Genomic DNA, 9,210 nt, shown 5'->3' on the forward strand with positions numbered 1-9,210 from the left:
CAATGGGCATTTTAATATCTGCATCTCCTTTGCCAACGATACTATACTCATACTCAAGCATCTGCTATCTGAGCACATACCATTTTGAAGCCCTGACTGTTTTCTGCTCTGATGCTGTTGCCTATGTTATGGTTTAGCTCTCACTGATGCTCTGTAAGGTAGTCTACCAGATACCCAATGTAATCTCGCCCCTGGAAAGCAGTCCTAAATTTCTCTTTATCTAACAATATCGGGTGTCCTAGGGTGATCAATTCGTTCTTCAAGAAGCATAATGCCTCATCATAATGAATATCATACTATTCATACCCTCACTATAAATGTGCTATGTAAACCTTCAGCATTTACTCTATGCAGTAAGATCACGATTACAGTGATAGGCCACCTGCAGTGTGTTCTGTATTTAACTGTGCTGTCTCGGACAAGAACATCTTATTAGAAAGCTAAATTGGAAATCCAGATATACAGTTTTTGTTCCAATTTTATAATGTTCTGATAAGGTTAACCCTTATGGACTGAGAAGCTTAGGGTGATATTTAAGAGTTCTTTTTTAAACAACTGCAAAAACTTGTGAGTGGAACAAATAAAAGAAGCTGGTATTGGCCATTGTCGCTTTGTTCAAGTAAGGGCAAATTCTGGTCATTTCATATTGATCTCAGAAACCCAAAGCTGATTATACAAGGATACCTGGGCCTTACACTCTTTGGTTAGCAACTTTACATGGGTCACGAAAAGTACCAGTTCAAAAATTAGGTACAGGATATCAAAGAAGCAGGCTTTGTACTATGCTTAGAACACCACTGTATGAAAAAGAAAGATTAAACGGCGATCATTCACAATCAGCATCTTGCTTTTCCTCAACCTCATTATACACAGTTCCTACTTTTTGGGAGCCTGAATTCCCTGCAATTGTGGATGTCTCAGATGTAATTTATTAGTCCACATCATAGTTATCTCAAGTTAATTTAACTTTAAAAACCTTTCTGAGGTTTAAACAGAAAAAGATTTTTTGCCCCTAGGAAAAATATGATGGAATAATAATAGTCAAAATGGTAATAAACTATGTAATTTCAACATTTTAGATATGAAAGGTGTTAATGGGATTTTGAGATCGATTCAGCCCTTTCCTCAAAATCTGGGAGCTGTGAAAACATCCCTTAAATCAATTGAGCCATTTATTTCCTCCTGTTCTCATCACTCTCGTGCTCCTGATGACTCTGCTTCTCTTGAATAACTGCAGATTGCAAATCATTTTAATGTTTATTTCCCCAATTGACTTTCCTTCCAGATGTGAATAATTCATCTATACTTCTTTTGGAAAGACTGAAATGCCAAATCCTATTGTATGCATCGCTAATGTAATCTTGATGTGTTTTTTGGGGGGAGAAGATGAAAGAGTGAATTGATAAATATTAAAATATGTTCATGTATGTCTGTGTAGGTATGTGTGTGAACATGCATGTGTGTGGCATTACCTGAACTTTAGATGAACAAGTGAAAATTAAATTAATTGTAAAAATAGATTTGATTCATTAAATAACTTTATCTAGAAAGATATTTGGGATTTATGACACATTTCTGGCCAAAAATGTAGCCAAAATGCTTCTTTATAGTATAAATAAAATGGCATTTTTTCTAAAATACAGAAATCAGACTTTTGTACTGTGAATGAATTATCCTCTGCTCTGGGCACTGGAGAGTATAACTGTAATGTGAGAATTGTGAGGTGGAGCAAGTGGGATGCAGAGCTTGTTATCTTCAGCTAGATAGCAAATGTAGGCCATCCTGGGATACAAGAAAAGCCGCCTACCTCCTAAACTCCTCTTCTAAAGGGTTAAGGCATTGGGTTAAAATTTAGGGAAATAAATGGTATAAGACTTCACAAACTTTGGTAGATGTCACATATGATATTATCCTTTCTTAAAATGTGCCCAAAATATGGAGTGTCTATGTATTTGTTAAGAAGTTACATTTACAATAGGCAGCATTCTGAGACTGTAAGGAGAGATAAAAGGCTGGAAAAGAGAGAATGGAATTAAGAAGTTGGTGCATCTTTACAGTGATAAATGCTACCACTCACTAAAGCTGGTTTTCCTTCCCTGAGAACAACTGTGCTTCTTCTATACAACCAACTGTGCACAAATAGAGTCACAAAAGCATAAGGCCTTGATAAGAACAGTAAGCCAGACTCTTCTAACTAGGTCAATAATCAAATCATGGGCAGATGCTCTAATGTTAAGAACTGATGAAATAAGATAGAATTGTATTTTGGGCAATTTTGTCTCAAATTTTTAGACTTCTTGCCCACATGTGTAAATTATAATTAAATAGAAAAGGTGGTTTATGCTGTTTAATTGAATGTTAAGGTAAATAAAGATAATTACATGGTTATGTATTCTTCAAGATTTCCAAAGGATTTTAATTTTTTCCAATTTAATGCTTGTTATGACAAAGTAATATTCTTATTATAGCATTATCATAGCATGGTGTAAACATGTATGAAAGCATCACAGATTACCTAAAAAATATTTGCAAATATTTGTAGTCTTAGATTTTTTTAGACCTAATTAAATAAGGGTTGTCCAAAACTTTGATCTCCCTTCTCCCCCGCAGTCCAAAGGAAGAGGTATAAAAATGGTAAATAGAAGAAAGGAATGTGGAAGTATTTAAAATTAGTTCTTTGGTCTGCAGTGTAACTTGAGGTCAGGGAAGGTGATTCCCAAGCAGTTCTTTTATTGTGAAGAATTGTTTTCACTGGTTTGGGTTTGTTACCTTTCCAGAAGAATTTGAGGACTGATATTTTTATGTTTTTAAGAATTATGTCGGGATTTTGATGGGAATTAAGTTAAATCTGAAGATTGCATTTGGTAGAATGACCACTTTCACTATGCTAATTCTGCCAATCCATGATCATGGGAGATCTTTCCATTTTCAGGGATCTTCTTTGAGTTTTTTCTTAAGAGAATTGAAGTTATTGTCATATAGATCTTTCACTTGTTTAGCTAGAGTTACCGCAAGATAATTTTATTATTTGTGAATATTTTGAAGGGGGTTGTTTCCATAATTTATTTCATCCAGTTTATCATTTGTATAAAGGGGGGATACTGATTTATTTGAGTAAATGTTATATCCAGCCACTTAGCTAAAGTTGTTCATCAGCTGTAGAAGACCTGTAGTAGAATTTTTGGAGTCGCTTAGTCGCTTTATGTATACTATCATATTATCTGCAAATAGTGATATCTATACTTCTTTGCCAATTTCTATCCCCTTAATCTCTTTTTGTTATTTTATTGTTCTAGCTAAAACTTCTAGTACTATAGTGAATATATATATGGGGAGAGTGGGCATCTTCGTCTTGTTGCCATATTTTAGTGGTATTACTTTAAGTATCTTTCCATTTAATTTGATATTGGCTGTTAGTTTGTAGTAATTTATTTTATTATATTTACATATGGGCCTTGAATTACTGATCTCTCCAGTAATGCTAAGATGAAGGGGTATTGTATTTTGTCAAACAGAGACACAGATACTGATGAATGGAATAGAATAGAAGCCCCAGAAATAAAAACACACACTTATGAACACTTGATCTTTGATAAAACCAAAAATATACAGTGGAAAAATAAAGCATCTGCAATAAATGGTACTGGTCTACCTGGTAGTCTCTATGTAAAAAATGAAAATAGATCCATATTTGTCACCTTGCACATAGCTCAAGTCCAAGTGGATCAAAGACTTCAACATAAAACCAGATACACTGAATCTAATAGAAGAAAGAGTGGAAAAGAGCCTTAACTTATTGGCACAAAGGAAAGTTTCCTAAATAGAACTCCAATGACTCATGCTCTATGATCAAGAATTGATAAATGGGGCATCATGAAATGGAAAGCTTCTATAAGGTAAAAAACATAGTCAAATAGGACAAATCAGCAACTTACAGACTGGGAAAAATAAACTTCATTAATCACACATTTGATAGAGGGCTCACATCCAAAATATATAGAGAAGCTAAACTAACTTCAATAACACCAAACAACTCATTCTAAACCTTGTGTATAAAACTAAACAGAGAATTAACAACAGAGGAATCACAAATGACTGAGAAGCACTTAAAGAAATGTTCAAAGACCTTAGTGATCTGGGAAATAAAAATCAAAACTACCCTAAAATTCTACCTTATACTAATCAGACTTGCTAAGTTCAAAACTTCAGTGACAGCACATGTTAGGGACAACATGAAGAAAGAGGAACACTTCTCCATTGCTGGTGAAATTGCAAACTGGTACAACCACTCTGGAATTCAATTTGGAGGTTATTCAGAAAATTGGAAATAGAACTCCCTGAAGATTCAGCTATAACATTATTGAGAATGTACCCAAAAGATGCCCCACCATGTCACAGGGGCACACGTTCTACTTTGTTTATAACAGTCTTGTTTGTGATAGCCAGAAGCTGAAAACAATCCATATGTCTTACAACAGAAGAATGGATACAAAAAATGGGGTTCATTTACACAATGTGATACTACACAGCTATTAAGAACCAGGACATCCTGAGTTTTGTTGGCAAATGGATAGAACACGAATACAACATCCTGAGTGATGTAACTCAGACCCAAAAAGACATGGATGGTATATACTCACTAATATGGGAGCATCAAGCAAAAAAAAATTACAGAATGCCAGGGATATAGTTCACAGAACTCATTAAGAAACTGAGGAGCCCAGGTGAGGACACCGCAATTCCACTTGGGAGGGAAAAGAAAGTAATCAAAGAAGAGGTGAGGGAGGAAGGGACCTGGATGGGAAAGAGGACAAAGAGGAGAAGAGGAAAACATGGTCAGGATAGGAGAAAATGACTGAAGCCCTGATGGCCAGCAGAAAGAATGGAAACACGCACCCTCAGGATGTAGTAGATAAGGGGAACCTCCAGAATGCACCAGAGACCTGGGAGGTGAGAGACTATCAGAATTCAAAGGGAAGGACTTTAGGTGTAATACCCTACAATGGGTAGCAGGAACTTGGAGAGCCCACCTCCAGCAGAAAAACAGGACATCAAGTGAGGGATGGGGTTGCCATCCCACAGTCTAAAATCTGACCCATATTTTTTTCTGACTGATAGAACTGCAAGAACAAATATGGAGAAGAACCTGAGGAAACAGAGGTCCAACAACAGGCCCAAAATGGGATCCAGCTCAAGGTGAGGTCCCAAGGCCTGACACTATGACTGAGGCTTTGAAGCGCTCACAAAAAGGGCCTATCATGACTGTCCTTTGAAAGAACCAACAAGCAGCTGAAAGTCAGACACAGATATTTACACCTGACCAATGGCCACAAGCTGATGACCCCTGTGATTGAATTAGGTAAAAGATAGAAGAAGCTGAGGAGGGTGACCCTGTAGGAGGACCAGTAGTTTCAATTAACCTGTACTCCTGAGATATCTCAGACACTGAACAACCAACAAGGCAGCATATACCTACTGATATGAGGCCACCAAAACATATACAACAGAGGACTACTGGATCTGGTTTCAGTTAGAGAAGATGGACCTAACCCTCAAGAGACTATAGATCCCAGGTATTGGGGAGGTTTGATGGAGTGTGTCATGGGGGTTCATCCTAGTTTCGGCAGGGGAAGAAGGTATGGGATTTGAAACATTGAAGTGTGGAATGGAATAGGAATAAGATCTGGAGTGTAAAAGAAGAAAGATTAAACAAAATCAAAAATAAATAAATAAATGAATGTGCTATGGGTCTAAAAATTTGTTCTTTGGGGCAGTTACAATGTTTATTTTTCAGGATACTAGTGGTATGATCCAAGAGGGACAGAATCAGGTATGAGAGGAGAAGAAGAAAATGTACAGGGAGTCAAGAAATTGAACAGAGTTGAACAGCAATTGGGGATGAGGAACTGGGGGCAACCATAAGAAAGACACATTTTCAAGAAAAGAAGAGCCTCCCAGGACCCCATGGAAATGATATTAGTTGAAATACCCCAGAAAAAAAAGAGAGAACCTCTTGAGACCATATCCAGAGGTTAGGCATGGCCACCCAGTTGAGTAATGGGGCCACCCATCTTCAAAATTTTAACCCAAAATTTCTCCTGTCTAATGGAAATACAGGGACAGAGAGTAGGGTAGAGCAGAGACTGAAGGAAAGGCCATCAAGAGACTTCCCTATCTGGGGATCCATCCCTCATGCAAACACACCAAACCCAGACACTATTGTTTATGTCAAGAAGTGCTTACAGAAAGGAGCCTGATACAGCTGACTCCTAAGAGGCTCTGCCAGATCTTGACCAGTATAGATGCAGATGCATGAAGCCAACCATCGGACTGATCACAGGGGCCCCAATGGAGGAGTTAGGAAAGTACTTGAAGGAGCTGACAGGGTCATTATCTGGCATCAATGGGAGGCCCTTGGTCCTATGAAGGCTTGATGCCCAGAGTAGAGAAATGCTTGGATGGGAAGACACCATTGCAGGGTCAGGGTAAGAGGAGAGAGGATAGGTTTATGGTGGGAAAAAAAGGAGAGGAGATAACATTTGAAATGTAAATAAATAAAATAACTAATTTTTAAAAATTCTGAAAGAAGAAAGATCCCAGACTCAAATAGCAAGCAAATGTAATGATTGTTTTTTCAGCTGAATTTCTTGATTGCAGGGATTTTCCCATTTGGGAATGGAGACCTTTGGTGGACTTACAGGCCAAGAGATAAATACCTGTATGTATGTATATATATATATAGTATCTCTAGGGGATCTGACTAATTCTATAATTGGTTAGGACTCTGAAGAGTTTATAGGGTGGTTACTTACTCATTCTCGCTACCTATTCTTGCTTCAGACCAGATGAGAATGTGTCCTTGGATTGGTGCCCATAGGTGTGTTTGGCTGATCACAGGTTACTGGATCCTGGTTCTCATTCCTGGGAAACAGTTTCCTAAACTTCCATTTTGCAGCCTGTCATGGATTCAACCTCGCCTGAGATAACTCAGGCCTCTCACCAGAAGTCAAGTGAAGTAGTGTCACAAACCAGCATCAGCAGCACAATCAAGCAGAAATCACTAGGCCTCCAGAAAAAGGCACAATTCAGGGCAGTAACCAGGACCAAAAGGAATGCTAGGAGTCCTCTTCACTGCCTTTCTTAACAAAGTGAAGATCAGTGGAGATATAGGAATGAGGATTTGTTACAAAGCTAACTATGCAAGCACCCTGTTATTGTTCCTCGACTCCTACATATGCTCTTTCCAATGATAACGTGTGCTTTCTTGGGTCTTGCCTCAGCAAAATATCACGTGAGTCGGCATCATATGACACAACCAGATTTCCACTTCAAATATTATGTTTATCTTACATGTAAGTGTTACAGTTATGGTAAACCAAGTAATAACAGAAATACACTTTGCATTGACAGTTGCTTCGAAATTGCAAGAAACGTCAAATATGTAGGGTCATGAAAGGACTAACCTCTCCCAACCACCCACTCCTACATCAGTGTCTTAGCATTTGCCTACAATTAAAAAAAAAAAAACTTGCCTTCACTGGACCAAAGGTCTTTTTTCTCATTGATGCCAGACAATGCTATTCTCTGCTAAATATGCAACACTGGCCAACAGGTCTTTCCATGTGTACTCATTGGTTGGTGTTTTCATCCATGGGAGCTCTGGAGGATTTGGTTGGTTGGTAATACTTTTCTTTTCATGTTGTTGCAATGCCCTTCAGCTCCTTCAGTCCCTTCTCTAGCTACTTCATTGAGTACCCATGTTCAGTCTGATGGTTAGCTGCAAGCATCTGCAACTGTATCTATATGACTCTGTCAGAGCCTCTGTACAGGAATATATATCTGGCTCCTACCAGTAAGTACTTCTTAGCATCAACAATAGAGCTTGAGTTTAGTGGCTGCATCTAGGGTAGATCCCCAGGTGAGGCAGTCTGTGAATAATTTTTTCTTCAATCTCTACTCCTTTATTTGTCCCTGTATTTCCTCCCATCAATGTTTAGTTCTCCCTTCTAAAAAAAACTGAGGCATCCCCATTCCAGCCAAAACAATTTTTAAATAACTTTTGAGTAAATCACCATCCCTGACTTCAATAGTGATAAAAACTGAGTGGTATTGAGACAGAAACAGACAATTCAATTAATGGGTTAGGATCAAAGACCCAGAAATAAACTCATACACCTACAAGCAATTGATATTTAACAAGGAAGACAAAACCGTACAGAAGAAAAAAAAGAAAACATCTTTATAAATGGTGATAGTCTAACTTATGGTTTGTATGCAGAATGAATGTTGGTTCATGTTTATCACACTGCACAGAGCTCAAGTACAAGCAGATCAAAGATCTCAACACAAAACCAGATACACTTAATCTAATAGAACAGAAAGTAGGAAATAGCCTCAAAGGCATTGGTACAAGGGAAATTTTCCTAAACAGAACACCAATGGCTCATTCTTTAAGATCATCAACTGATAAACAGAAAAACTTCTGTAAAGCAAAAGATACTGTCAATAGAATAAAATGGCAGCCAACATTTTGCGAAAGGATCTTTACTAAGCCTACATCTAATAGAAGGCTAATATCCTTCATATGAAATGAACTCAAAAAGTTAGACCTCACAAAACTAAATAGTTATTAAAAAGAGAGTACAGAACTCTTACCAGAGGGATTTTGAATGGATAAAAAGCACTTAAATAAATATTCAACATCCTTAAACATCGACGAAAAGCAAATCAGAAAGATCCTAAGACTCCACCTTATGCCAATCAAAATGTCTAAGATCAAAAATTGTGGTGAGAATGTAGAGAAAGGAGAACAGTCTTTCATTGCTGGTAGGATTGGAACTGGTATAAAATCAATCTAGCAGGTCCTCAGAAAATCGGAAACAGTTCTAATCGGAAACTTGAAAGCCCTGTCCTGCTGCTACCAGGCATATTATACCAAAAAGATTCTCCCGCATATCACAAGAATGTGTGCTTACCTATAGTCATAGCACCCATATTCATAATATCCAAAAACTGGAAGCAACTCAGATGTTCCCTCAGTTGAAGTGTGAATAGAGAAAATGTGGTTCATGTACACAGTGAGATACTATTCAGCTACTGAAAATGAGGACATTATGAATGTTGCAGGGAAGAGGTGGGAGTTAGAAAATATCATTCTGCGTCAGATATTCCAGCTGTAAAAGGACAAACATGCTATATACTTGCTGATAA

This window comes from Micromys minutus (genome assembly GCF_963924665.1).
Source record: "Micromys minutus genome assembly, chromosome: 2".
In the NCBI taxonomy this organism is placed as follows: Eukaryota; Metazoa; Chordata; class Mammalia; order Rodentia; family Muridae; genus Micromys; species Micromys minutus.